This window comes from Bos taurus, chromosome 6 (assembly GCF_002263795.3).
Source record: "Bos taurus isolate L1 Dominette 01449 registration number 42190680 breed Hereford chromosome 6, ARS-UCD2.0, whole genome shotgun sequence".
Lineage (NCBI taxonomy): Eukaryota > Metazoa > Chordata > Mammalia > Artiodactyla > Bovidae > Bos > Bos taurus.
This window is the reverse complement of record NC_037333.1, coordinates 6,075,178-6,090,092: the sequence shown is the minus strand read 5'-3', so window position 1 is coordinate 6,090,092 and position 14,915 is coordinate 6,075,178. Positions and strand designations below refer to the sequence as shown.

General features: G+C 37.1%; 1 long non-coding RNA gene across 7 annotated transcripts in view; it reads right to left on the bottom strand.

The window, feature by feature from the left end:
• LOC101906469 (uncharacterized) overlaps positions 1-14,915 on the bottom strand; it is a 358,594-nt gene that overhangs the window by 341,187 nt on the left and 2,492 nt on the right. For all 7 annotated transcript variants that reach the window (XR_009495005.1, XR_003035054.2, XR_003035055.2 and 4 more), the window contains exon 2: positions 12,789-12,875. This is a non-coding gene — a long non-coding RNA (uncharacterized lncRNA). The remainder of the gene's footprint in view (positions 1-12,788; positions 12,876-14,915) is intronic.

The window sequence follows — 14,915 nt, the reverse complement described above, 5'->3', positions numbered from 1 at the left end:
GGTTATGCTGGAACTGCTTTGGGATAAATATATTTGACCCTGATTTAGAAGTAAAATATGTTGGAGCAGTGAGTATATTAAACACATGTATAATCAGAAACACTAACACGGCCTGACTATTTTTTAGCATAAGCATTAATGCCAACTCTGCTCTCAGACTCAAAACTGCAGTTAGGGTAGACTTTTTAGGATCTTGCTAGAACAGTGCGATCTCTTGTGAGCATTCACATACTTTGTAGGTCACTTGAGAATTTAAAAAAATCAGTATGATGGATATTTCTCTCAATCAGTATACCCTACCTCTTTTAGAAACTACATTATACAACCAGAAAGGAGTTCCCAAGGACAGATGGCTACATAATCCTTCATTTTTTTGAAAAAGTAAAATGACTGTTCATTCATACACCTGCTTGGAATATTTCAAATCATGAAGTACGTGGCTCCTGAATTCGAATGTTTTGGCACAGTCATCTCTGTAGTACAATGAATAAAAACATTCACCCCAAAGTCCTTTCACCATGTTGCTTAAAGAACTGAGGCATGATGCTAACATAATGGAAAACTTACCTAAATATAATCAACCTGAAATAACTTTTTCTTCTTTTCCAACTTATCTTGAAAAAGCAGGACTACTTTCGAAGCTTAACTTTAAACTCAGTACCTAATATCTATTTTACCTTATGAGAAACTAGAGCTAATGAAGATTCTAACCGACTTGCCTCAGGTTGCAGGTCTCCTGCAAGGCTGTCTTCTGGGTCAGCTGAGCACTCTAGGCTCGGCTGCTATTTCAGAACATAAAGTCAAATGCAAACACAGACCACATTTATCCAAGAAACATTCTTTACTTCTGATACATAGAAAGGGATGTGGATATAATTATTACAATAAGTTTCCTCAAAAACTCATCAAAATCTACTAAAGAGACATTAAACTTAAAATACGATAGAGAAGGTGCATGGCACCCCTAAAATCAATATGTTGAAATTCTAACTCCCATATGATTAGTATTAGGAGGTGGAGCCTTTGGGAGGTAATTAAATGATAAGCGTGTAGTGCTCATGAATGGGATTAGAATCTCATAAAAGAGACTCCACAAAGCTCTCTTGCCCCTTTCCCCATGTGAGTACAGAGAGAAAATGGCCAAATATAAATCAGGAAGTAGATTCATACCAGACACCAATCTGTCAGCACCTTGGCCTTGGACTTTCAGCTTCTAGAACTACGGGAAATAAATTTCTGTTGTCTATAGGGCACTCAATCTATGTTATTGTGGCCTGAACAGACTAAGATGATAGCAACACAAAAAAATTATGTTTTCAGATGCATTTACATATAATATTAATTATGGCTAATGATCATAATTATCAGAATGTATTAGACTATGCCACTTGTACAAATCCATACACTGATGTTTATTTAAGTGTCCTCTTATTAATACAAAAGGATATTAATATTTTAAATATATAGATAATTAGAATAATGAAAACAGTTTACTCTTTTACCAAATACAAGCCACTAGTACTGTTACTAGCATAATACTAACTCTCTTTGGTTTAAATAAACAATCATTTACTTCGAACCACGGCACTTTAGAATTAGCCTCTATCTTGAAATATTTTATATCAATTCCCTCATTTAAGGAATAGAAACTTAGAGAAGAAACTGTCACTGTCTCACATTGCATGTCTAAAATTAGAACCCAAGGATCTTCTGATCTTTTAATAACACTCCTCCCACTATCTTATTCCCTCTCCTATCTCAGTGGAGAACACAATCATCCAGACCACGGGCACAATCAATGCACTTTCTGGTGACAAAACACATTGTACGTGATTTCATATTTATCTGTATCTATATAAATATAGCCTTATATAATTTGTATACCTTATATATTAGCCACAAAGAAATAAAACCATGAGTCAGTAAAATGTAGAAACAGAGAGTAAAGTTTTTTTTTAAAAAACAATGTTAAAAAATTTTACTTTAAACTGTAAAAAAAAATGTTAATATAACAATATTGAAACAAAATGAATATTCTTCCTAACTGGAAGGGAGTAAAATTCCATACTCTTTAGTATTAAAAGGAAAGCGTAAATGTTGCTCCTTCCACTAAAAACCTCTTGGTCCATGTCTTTCAAATTATAGTTGTGTCCTGTTAGGTGATGTAAAAATTAACTTAGATTAGAAGCTTTTCAAATGAAACAGAATAGAATAAAAGAAAATATCAGAGCATACCACTAGAAACAGTATTATTTCAGGAAACTACTTTTTTTTTTTAATATGTGTTCTTGTAAACTGGATTACAACATAAAATATACTGCTTATTCTACGTTGCGGTCTAAGATGTTTGAAAATTACTGCTCTACCTACTACTAAATACTGTTTAAAATGGAAATGTCAGCATTGTTATTGGTAACTGGAATTGCTTTTCTCCACCACATCAAAACTATTATAACTAATTTGATAGAGTTCTTCAGAATTAAAAGAATCTGAAACAGTAGCAGAGCAAAACTTGTAGAAAACAATTTAATCAGAAACTTTGATTTAAAAATTTACAAAAAGGCATTCCAGGGATATCACCTGCCAAAAGTTTGTTTTTTTCCTCCAGCATAATTTCAGTTTGAGGGCTTGTTTTACAGATAAGAGACTGAAAACTCAAGACCACTAACGGTTACAAAATAAAGAAATTAAATACTCTAAAATTTCTGCCTTTACCTATAATTCTTTGTATAGTAATATTTAGTAATATTTCTATCACTGAATATTTTTCAATAATTTTATTACTGTATTAAACAACACACTTATTTTCTTTTGTGAAGTGAATTTCAACAAGGAAGTTCAACTTGAAAACACTGGTGCCCTGAATATCTTTGCCATCTTTACAAAAGCAAAGTGCTCTCCAGGGCAACTTCCTTTGGGTTTGTGGCTTCAGCCAATATGCAGTGAGTGAAAGACATACTGTTATTACACTATTGTATTTCTTAAAGAACTACATCAAAAACAAGTCAGTCTAAGATACATAATAGTATGTGTGTGTGGGTATATGTGTGTGCATGTGCACACATATACATGGCAGAGACTTAGATTTGTTAGATTCCCAAGAGATAGGAAATTAAGTTTGGTAAATTTCTGAACACCATACTGTTTTTCATAAAGTCAGAATACTACTACAGATATCACAATTCAGAAAAAGATAACCTTTACCTGTGAAACGCTCTTGACTTGTTTCTTTTGTTTCCCTTCCCTTGTCTTTCAGAAAGGGACAGAAGTGTCAATTTTGTTTATCAACAGTGTTTGAATATGGAAGAAATTTGGTTGTACTTTAAGAAACAAAAGAGTGCTATCTCCTGTGAAATCTCAGAATATATCACAGAAAATATTTTATACCAGGCAAATTCCAAGTGACTAGAAATTGAATTTTAGTCCTGCTTCTATCAGTGTCTAGCATGTCCCTCAGTTTAAGTGCTCTCATCTGTAAAATAAGGGATTTTGGCAAACTGATCTCTCAGATCCTTTCCATCTCTAAGATTCTAAAGAACTATACAAATATAACATGGTATAAAATTTGGTTTCAAAAAACTAAAGAGAAATTACATTCATGCACAAAAATTCTAGCAATAGCTTTAATCAAAAGCTAGATGGTTTTGGCCTTTACTTCTGGATTTATTAGTATGGCCCACATTGCCTTCCTCATTTTGACTTACTATATTTCCTGGCTGTAACCAGATGTCATACTTAAATGACAGATCTTTTATTAAATAATTCAGTTTGTTTATTGAGTGCCTCCTATATGGCAGACACTGTGCTAAGTACCTAACTTTCACTATTTCTAAAATTAGGATATTCAGTTCAGTTCAGTTCAGTTCATTTGCTCAGTCATGTCCGACTCTTTGCAACCCCATGAATTGAGGCACGCCAGGCCTCCCTGTCCTTCACCAACTCCCAGAGTTCACTCAAACTCACGTCCATCGAGTCAGTGATGCCATCCAGCCATCTCATCCTCTGTCGTTCCCTTCTCCTCCTGCCCTCAATCTCTCCCAGCATCAGAGTCTTTTCCAATGAATCACCTCTTCGCATGAGGTGGCCAAAGTATTAGAGTTTCAGCTTTAGCATCATTCCTTCCAAAGAACACCCAGGACTGATCTCCTTTAGAATGGACTGGTTGGATCTCCTTGCAGTCCAGGGGCTCTCAAGCGTCTTCTCCAACACCACAATTCAAAAGCATCAATTCTTTGGCGCTCAGCTTTCTTCAAAGTCCAACTCTAACATCCATACACGACCACTGGAAAAACCATAGCCTTGACTAGACGAACCTTTGTTGGCAAAGTAATGTCTCTGCTTTTGAGTATGCTATCTAGGTTGGTCATAACTTTCCTTCCAAGGAGTAAGCGTCTTTTAATTTCACGGTTGCAGTCACCATCTGCAGTGATTTTGGAGCCCAAAAAATAAAGTCTGACATGTTTCCATCTATTTCCCATGAAGTGATGGGACTGGATGCCATGATCTTAGTTTTCTGAATGTTGAGCTTTAAGCCAACCTTTTCACTCTCCTCTTTCACTTTCATCAAGAGGCTTTTTAGTTCCTCTTCACTTTCTGCCATAAATGTGGTGTCATCTGCATATCTGAGGTTATTGATATTTCTCCCAGCAATCTTGATTCCAGCTTGTGCTTCTTCCACACTGTTTCTCATGATGTACTCTGCATATAAGTTAAATAAGCAGGGTGACAATATACAGCCTTGACGTACTCCTTTTCCTATTTGGAACCAGTCTGTTGTTCTGTTGCTCTATGTCCAGTTCTAACTGTTGCTTCCTGACCAGCATATAGGTTTCTCAAGAGGCAGGTCAAGTGGTCTGGTATTCCCATCTCTTTCAGAATTTTCCACAGTTTATTGTGATCCACAGAGTCTAAGGCTTTGGCATAGTCAATAAAGCAGAAATAGATGTTGTTCTGGAACTCTCTTGCTTTTTCGATGATCCAATGGATGTTGGCAATTTGTTCTCTGGTTCCTTTGCCTTTTCTAAAACCAGCTTGAACATCTGGAAGTTCACGGTTCACGTATTGCTGAAGCCTGGCTTGGAGAATTTTGAGCGTTACTTTACTAGCGTGTGAGATGAATGCAATTGGGGGATGGAGCCAAAGCAAAAACAATACCCAGTTGTGGATGTGACTGGTGATAGAAGCAAGGTCCAATGCTGTAAAGAGCAATATTGCATAGGAACCTGGAATGTCAGGTCCATGAATCAAGGCAAATTGGAAGTGGACAGGCAAGAGTGAATGTCGATATTCTAGGAATCAGCGAACTAAAATGGACTGGAATGGGTGAATTTAACTCATATGACCATTATATCTACTATTGCAGGCAAGAATCCCTCAGAAGAAATGGAGTAGCCATCATGGTCAACAAAAGAGTCCGAAATGCAGTACTTGGATGCAATCTCAAAAACGACAGAATGATCTCTGTTCGTTTCCAAGGCAAACCATGCAATATCACAGTAATCCAAGTCTATGCCCCAACCAGCAACACTGAAGAAGCTGAAGTTGAACAGTTCTATGAAGACCTACAAGACTTTTTAGAAATAACATGCAAAAAAGATGTCCTTTTCATTATAGGGGACTGGAATGCAAAAGTAGGAAGTCAAGAAACACCTGGAGTAACAGGCAAATTTGGCCTTGGAATACGGAATGAAGCAGGGCAAAGACTAATAAGAGTTTTGCCAAGAAAATGCACTGGATATAGCAAACACCCTCTTCCAACAACACAAGAGAAGACTCTACACATGGACATCGCCAGATGGTCAACACCAAAATCAGATTGATTATATTCTTTGAAGCCAAAGATGGAGAAGCTCTGTATAGTCAGCAAAAACAAGACCGGGAGCTGACTGTGGCTCAGATCATCAACTCATTATTGCCAAATTCAGACTTAAATTTAAGAAAGTAGGGAAAACCACTAGACCATTCAGGTATGACCTAAATCAAATCCCTTATGATTATACAGTGGAAGTGAGAAATAGATTTAAGGGACTAGATCTGACAGATAGAGTGCCTAATGAACTATGGATGGAGATTCGTGACATTGTACAGGAGACAGGGATCAAGACCATCCCATGGAAAAGAAATGCAAAAAGGCAAAATGGCTGTCTGGCGAGGTCTTCCAAATAGCTGTGAAAAGAAGAGAAACGAAAAGCAAAGGAAAAAAGGAAAGACATAAGCATCTGAATGCAGAGTTCCAAAGAATAGAAAGAAGAGATAAGAAAGCCTTCCTTAGCGATCAATGCAAAGAAATAGAGGAAAACAACAGAATGGGAAAGACTAGAGATCTCTTCAAGAAAATTAGAGATACCAAGGGAACATTTCATACAAAGATGGGCTCGATAAAGGGCAGAAATGGTATGGACCTAACAGAAGCAGAAGATATTAAGAAGAGGTGGCAAGAATACACAGAAGAACTGTACTAAAAAGATCTTCATGACCCAGATAATCACGATGGTGTGATAACTGACCTAGAGCCAGACATCCTGGAATGGGAAGTCAAGTGGGCTTTGGAAAGCATCACTATGAACAAAGCTAGTGGAGGTGATGGAATTCCAGTTGAGCTATTTCAAATCCTGAAAGATGATGCTGTGAAAGTGCTACACTCAACATGCCAGCACATATGGAAAACTCAGCAGTAGCCACAGGACTGGGAAAGGTCAGTTTTCATTCAAATCCCAAAGAAAGGCAATGCGAAAGAATGCTCAAACTACCGCACAATTGCACTCTTCTCACACACTAGTAAAATCAGGATATTAATCATATACAAATATTAGCACTTTACCATTGTTAGGAAAGTTAAATAAAATACTTTGCATAAAGCACTTAGTTCTTGACATATTTTGTAATTAGGTAACAACTGGGAAAAGACTCCTTCATTTCACATCTTTAGAATTTAGAATCATGCGGTCCAATTTCTTCTTTTAAGGATCAAGAAAAGTTAAGAGGTAAACTAACCTCCCCACAGCACACATCTACTTGAGAGCAAGAGAGTTCCCTAATTCTCTATCCATTCTTTCTGTCATATATGTTGCTTTTGAAGGCAAGCAATTTCACTGTCTTTTTTTTTTTTTTTTCATTCTTTTCCTCAGATTACAAAACACTGCTAGAAAAAAAAAAAAAAAAATCAAGCAAATATATGCCCAGAGCAGTGGCCTGCCTGTCACCAGCAATCCAGTTAGGGATTAGCTAGGAAACACTGCTATGTACAGATGAGGAACCTAGGTTTTAGAGTAGTTACTAACTGCTCAAGGTCACACACAATAAACGGTAAAGTCAGGATTTGAACCTGCTGCTGCTGCTAAGTCACTTCAGTCATGTCTGACTCTGTGCAACCCCATAGACAGCAGCCCACCAGGCTCCCCCGTCCCTGGGATTCTCCAGGCAAGAACACTGGAGTGGGTTGCCATAGAACCTAAGTCTGTCCAAATCTAAAGGTCATACTTTTTATGATACCATGTTGCCCTTAAACATGGTCTCTACTTAGCTTTCTAAATAATTTTAATGTTGCCACTAGGGGTTAATGTGGACTATGGCTGGAACTGAATGTCAAGGATCCAACCTTCACCAACATTTTCCTCAATGATTGAGCTGAAGACAAACAAGATATCATTAATTTTGGCAATTTAAAAATGGAGGAAGAATACTAAATCTTAAGAAATATGGACTAAAACTTCAAAAAACAATAGGATATTTTAAAAAAATGAAGGAAACAGATGATGAAGATGCTGATGTACTGAAGTAATACAAGCATTTGTGTCCACAAAAACTAAGGGCATTAAAATTTGTGAAACGTGTCTTAATACCAATTTGTAACAACAAAATAATGGAACAAAAAAGTTAGTATTTTGAACACAAACTTACATTGGCTAATGAAATGACATCATTACAAAATACCTCAAAACAGTCTTATTTAAACTGCTGAACCAAGAGAGGAAATAATTTGCTCAAACCATTATCATGCTGAATTAAATTCACCCATTCCAGTCCATTTTAGTTCACTGATGCCTAATGTCAATGTTCACTCTTCCCATCTCCTGTTGACCGCTTTTAATTTACCTTGAATAGGTGAATTTAATTCAGATGACCATTATATATACTACTGTGGGCAAGAATCCCTTGGAAGAAATGGAGTAGCCATCACACTGAACATAAGAGTCTGAAATGCAGTATTTGGGTGCAATCTCAAAAATGACAGAATGATCTCTGTTCGTTTCCAAGGCAAACCATTCAGTATCACAGTAATCCAAGTCTATGCCCCATCCAGTGATGCTGAAAGAGAATTGAATGGTTCTATGAAGACCTACAAGACCTTCCAGAAATAACACCAAAAAAAGATGTCCTTTTCATCACAGGAGACTGGAATGCAAAAGTAGGAAGTCAAGAGAGATACCCGGAGTAACAGGCAAGTTTGGCCTCAGAGAACAAAATGAAGCACGGCAAAGGCTAACAGAGTTTTCCTAAGAGAACACACTGGTCAAAGCAAACACCCTCTTCCAACAACACAAGAGACAAATCTACACATGGACACACCAGATGGTAAATACCGAAATCACATTGATTATATTCTTTGTAGCCAAAGATGGAGAAGCTCTATATAGTCAGCAAAAACAAGATCGGGAGCTGACTGTGACTCAGATCATGAACTCCTTATTGCCAAATTCAGACTTAAATTGAAGAAAGTAGGGAAAACTACTGGACCATTCAGGTATAACCTAAATCAAATCCCTAACAATTATACAGTGGAAATGAGAAATAGATTTAAGGGACTAGATCTGATAGAGTGCCTGATGAACTATGGATGGAGGTTTGTGACATTGTATAGGAGGCAGGGAGCAAGACCATCCCCAAGAAAAAGAAATGCAAAATGGCAAAATGGTTGTCTGAGGAGGCCTTACAAAAAACTGTGATAAGAAGAGAAGATAAAGGCAAAGGAGAAAAGGAAATATAGAACCATTTGAATGCAGAGTTCTAAAGAATAGCAAGCAGAGATAAGAAAGCCTTCCTCAGTGATGAGTGCAAAGAAAAAAATGAAAACAACAAAATGGGAAAGAGTAGACATCTCTTCAAGAAAATCAGAGATACCATGGGAACATTTCATGCAAAGATGGGCTCAATAAAGGACTGAAATGGTATGGACCTAACAGAAGCAGAAGATATTAGGAAGAGTTGGCAAGAATACATAGAACTATACCAAAAATATCTTCAGGACCCAGCTAATCATGATGGTGTGATCACTCACCTAGAGCCAGACATCCTGGAATGCAAAGTCAAGTGGGCCTCAGGAAGCATCACTACAAACAAAGCTAGTGGAGGTGATGGAATTCCAGTTGAGTTATTTCAAATCCTAAAAGATGATGCTGTGAAAGTGCTGCACTCAATATGCCAGCACATTTGGAAAACTCAGCAGTGGCCACAGGACTGGAAAAGGTCAGTTTTCATTCAAATCCCAAAGAAAAGCAATGCCAAAGAATGTTCAAACTACTGCACAATTGCACTCATCTCACATGCTAGCGAAGTAATGCTCAAAATTCTCCAAGCCAGGATTCAATAGTATGTGAACCATGAACTTCCAGATGTTCAAGTTGGATTTAGAAAAGGCAGAGGAACCAGAGGAAACATCCGTTGGATCATAGAAAAGCAAGAGAATTCCAGAAAAATATCTACTTCTGCTTTATTGAAAACACCAAAGCCTTTGAATGTGTAGATTACAACAAACTGTGGAAAATGCTTCAAGAGATGGGACTACTAGACCACCTAACCTGCCTCCTGCAAAATCTGTATGCAGGTCAAGAAGCAATAGTTAGAACCAGTCATGGAACAGACTGGTTCCAAATTGGGAAAGGAGTACATCAAGGCTGTATATTGTCACCTTACTTAACTTCTGTGGAGAGTACAACATGCAAAATGCCTAGGCTGGTTCACAAGCCAGAATCAAGACTGCCAGGAGAAATAGCAATAATCTCAGATATGCAGATGATACTACCCTTATGGCAGAAAATGAAGAGGAACTAAAGAGCCTCTTGATGAAAGTGAAAGAGGAAAGTGAAAAAGCTGGCTTAAATCTCAACATTCAAGAAACTAAGATTATTGCATCCGGTCCCATCACTTCATGGTAAATAGATGGGGAAGCAATGGAAACAGTGACAGACTATTTTCTTGGGGTCCAAAATCACTGCAGATGGTGACTGCAGCCATGAAATTAAAAGATGCTTGCTCCTTGGAAGAAAAGCTATGACCATTCTAGACAGCATACTAAAAAGCAGAGACATTTCTTTGCCAGCAAAGGTCCATCTAGTGAAAGCTATGGTTTTTCCAGTAGTCACGTATGGATGTGAGACTTGGATTATAAAGAAAGCTGAGTGCCAAAGAATTGATGCTTTTGAACTGTGGTGTTGGAGAAGACTCTTAAGAGTCCCTTGGACTGGGGGGTGGGGAGATCAAACCATCAATTCTCAAGGAAATCAGTCCTGAATATTCATTGGAAGCACTGATGTTAAACCTGAAACTCCAATACTTTGGCCACCAGATGCAAAGAACTGACTCAAAAGACTCTGATGCTGGGAAAGATTGAAGGCGGGAGGAGAAGGGGATGACAAAGGATGATATGGTTGGATGGCATCATGGACTCAATGGACATGAGATTGAGCAAGCTCCAGGAATTGGTGATGGACAGGGAAGCCTGGTGTGCTGCAGTCCATGGGGTTGCAAAAAGTTGGACACGACTGAGCAACTGAACTGAACTGAACTGATAATCATGCTAATTGCAGATGTATTTTTTTTTTGTCACCATATTTTTTCCAGAAGTTGACAACAATATTACATCCTGAAGTCAGTTTCATGGATTATGAAGCCTATTACTTCATTTCCCAGGGACATGTAGATGAGTCTATTGTCAGTGAACACAGGTAAGAGCCTTTTTAGATGAGGGCCAACATAGAGGAAAAAGCATTTTAGATGATGACAGAAAAATGTTTCCTGTCACTGATAAATATCATATTCACTTATAATTTCAGATCAGAGTCAAACAAACTTAAGCCACAGGCTCATGCTTATTTCTATTCTTTCGTTCTCACTCTTTACATTCTACTCATATTCTACTTTCTCATAGTTCTGATTCTTTTTCTTATTTATGTCTGACCATTGTTTTATATTATATGTTAGAATTTATTTTATTTTTTAGAATTTACTTTAAATCTTTGTGGGATAAGGTGAAGCAGAATGAATGAATGAATGAATGAGCAGATTAGTTTAATATTTTACTAGGCCTTCAAAAAATTTTTGAGAGAACTTTTCGCTAGAAAACACAAAACATGTTTTCAAAGTTCAGTAGTGTCTTATGGAAAAGAGAACATAGATCTCCGTTCCTATAAAGGATAGAAATAAGATCTGTGTATAGAAATTACTAGTAGGTAAATTTAAACTCACCGTGATGAAAATTTCTTAGTGGTTAAAGAAGTCTTAAAAAGAAAAGGATATCTCACAAAACATCAAGTTTTCTACTGCTGTTACCATATTTGAACAGAGGTTGGACAACTACTGTCAGGGATAGTACTTTAGTGAGCAGGAGGCTGGACTAGAAGGAATCTAAAGCCTTGTGTATCTTTGAGACTGTAATAAAATACATATTATAGCAAGAAAAACAATATACAGGTTCTTATAGCAACATATTATCATTGATGACAGCAGTATTGGTAACTGTAATAACAACACTAATGGCCATAATAACACAGTATAAGACTTTATAGTTGCTTTTATCTGGGAACATCAAAATACATCATATATAAGTATTATTTCTCATCCCAATTTTACAGATAAGAAAATTAGGATGCTTCAAAGTGAAATAACAAAGGTAATGAAATTGCTTAAACTGACAATAAGTCAGCAAAATTAAGGAGGTTACTGGTTAAACCACTCAATGTAGTTAACTAGCTAATAGATTGGAATGTAAGGCCAGTAAAGTTGTGCCTAAGGAAGAGCTGGCTAAGATGCTATGGATACTGAATTTGATCTGATGTTTAACAAAAGGTCATGCTGCAGAGCTTTAAGGAGTTTAGTGAACACTCAGTTCCTGAATTACCTATTTTATAAGAGGCTAGAGAACCCTTAGGAACTTTTCTCTTTCCCCTCTCCTCCAAAGCGGCCTTATTCTTTCAGACTAGATACTGTAAATGACAAGGCACATTGCCACAAGCACCTCTGAGCTTACAGTTTTATAGCTTTGTACACAGAGAAGAAAAAGGATCTTTCCTGTAAGCTCTATTAATAATTTGAAAACTCCTGAGAAAGAATACTGATTAGCTCAAATCACTCATACACTAATCACCAGAGCCAGAAAATGATGAAATGCTCAACATGGAGTTATGCCCATCCTGGGGTTAAGTGGTATGATCTATTATTACTGGTAAAAGCAGGAAAGGACAAAGCAATATATGTCCACAGTACATATTTTCTTAATTGAAAAAAATTAAAATGTATATTAACCAGGTAATTCTAAATACAGTTTTGAAACAGCTTTGTAAAGACATGCACATATTAAAAAATTGGGTCTTCTAAACTTCTTAGTTTGATCAAATAATTTTATATCATTTTTGGTACTATTCATTCTTGTTTCTTTTTTTTCCTTCCGGCCTGATTCTCTTTACTTCACCGACATTAGTTAAATTGGCCATAGTATGATTCTACTTTTGGTTCTGATTGTGAGATGCTACTTAGGAAGGAAGGGTATTTGTGGAGAACATCTGAATACTGACCTCAGACCAGCTGACTTAGAAGACACTCTGAGTGATGACAAGTTCTTTGCAGGTGTCTCCAATCTGTTCTGTGTCTTCAATCAGTAACTGCATATTTTAATTTTACAGAAAAAAAGAAGAAGAAAAAGTTATTGTTTTCATTCTATGACATATTGTAGATCCAGATTCAGGTGTCAAATAACTCTTTATTGATGCCTACTCTGTGCCACTGTATTAGCCTTTACAGAAAGAATAATGATGGAGAGAGGCTTTTCATGGGATCTGCTTTCTAGATAATGAGAAAGACAAACAAATAAACTAAATAATCACAGGTTTTGAAAAGTGGTATGAGATGAATAAACAGAACACTGTGATAGAGACAGGTAGGAAGTTCTAAGTCAAAGATGACTTCTAGGAAGACAAAGTTAAAACTAGAGTATAGAGGATGAAAAGGAGTCAGCCACTTGGAGACTCAGGGGAAGGCATTGTAGGTCAGGGTTTCCTAGCTTGGGCACTAATGACATTTTGAACCATATAATTCTTTGTTGTGGGTGACTTGTCTGTTGTGTGGTGTTTAGAACTGGCCTCACCCCAACTGGATACAAGTAGCAGCACTCCCTTCCTACCCTGTGACAATCAGCAACGTATTGCCCTTTGCCAAATGTCCCTTGAGAGACAATATCACTCCCCATTAAGAACCAGGGTTCTAGGTATAGGGAATAAAGAGTGCAAAATCCTTGATAGCATGAGATGCTGTTAGGGAGGGAAGAATAGCTCCTTCAGGTGTCTATTTGGATTTTATGTATATAGTAAGTCTTTGAACAATTTTAAGTAGGGGGGTAACATGTCAATATTTAAAATAGGCTACTTCGGCTGCTGTGTGCGAAATATATATTTAAAACCATGAGGATAAAACCTGGTCTTAGGGCCAGGCACTACGAACACCATCATCTAGAAAGTGTAAGAGAAAAGCAGGTTGAAAAGGAACAACCAAATAGGTTGGAGGAAAGCCATGTAAAAGGATGGTGTTACAAAAATTGGTATGAGTCATAGAGGAAGTGGTTGATTATGACTAGATTTTTTGCTTGGCCTCATCATCACTGAAGGTTTCTCTGGAATTGTACTGATTTAGCTCATCTTCTTGCCTCACTACAATTTCCCCTACAAATCCGTATATAATTCCAAACTAAACATCCTGTTCAAGAACTTAAAAGGCTTCCTATTATAGCCCTGCATTGGCTTTAATTCCTGTTTCTAAAACTTTGCTCTTGAATAGTCATATCTCCTTCACAGTGCCTTCAAATATGCCTACCCATGAACCTTCCAAGTTGAAGCTCATATCTGATCTCCCATAGCAGCTTTCCCCAATTCTGGTCCACACAGATGTCTCTATTCTCCAAAAAATTAACAGAACTTCTAGTTCTTCAACCTATCCACTGAACACATTTGTTATATATCTATGCCAGGCACTGTGCTATGCCCTAGAAATTCACAGTGAAAAAATATAGTCCCTGTTCTCTACAAGTTTACTAAGAAGATAACACTTGTCAACATTTCCTTCATGCAATTAGGAAAAAAGGAGTTAGTCTCACATCCAATCCTGAGATAGCCATTTAGCTACAACTTCTCTATACTGTATTTCACTTTATCCTACCCAGCCCATTCATGGTTTGCCATGTCTTTAGCTGTTGTTTACCTCCTGGAACTACCAGATGACAGCTTCTCAGGATAGAATACTGCTACCTCTACCACTTATCAGTGAATAGGGTGATTAGAACCACAAGATGGTACATCTCCCGAAGCCTGGATCTGCTACTTCTACCACTTATTGTGAATAGGGTGAATAGAACCACAAGATGGTACATCTCCCAAAGTCTGGATTATAATCGCTCCAGAATAATAAAGAGGTATGTAAGTGTGGTGGTGCTGATGATGTAAACTTTGGCTGAGCCTCATTCAAACAACATAATGTCTTTGGCATTCCAAATCTTTTCTTTCATGATCTCAAGTCAGTGAGAAGTGCAGAGATTTTTCCTCATTAATTTGGGTCTGCCCAATAAAATAAATACTGAATTAAACGTATACACATATACTTCGAGAACAAATAGTAATTCTCAGAGGCAGTACATTTAAAACTTATGTTGTGAC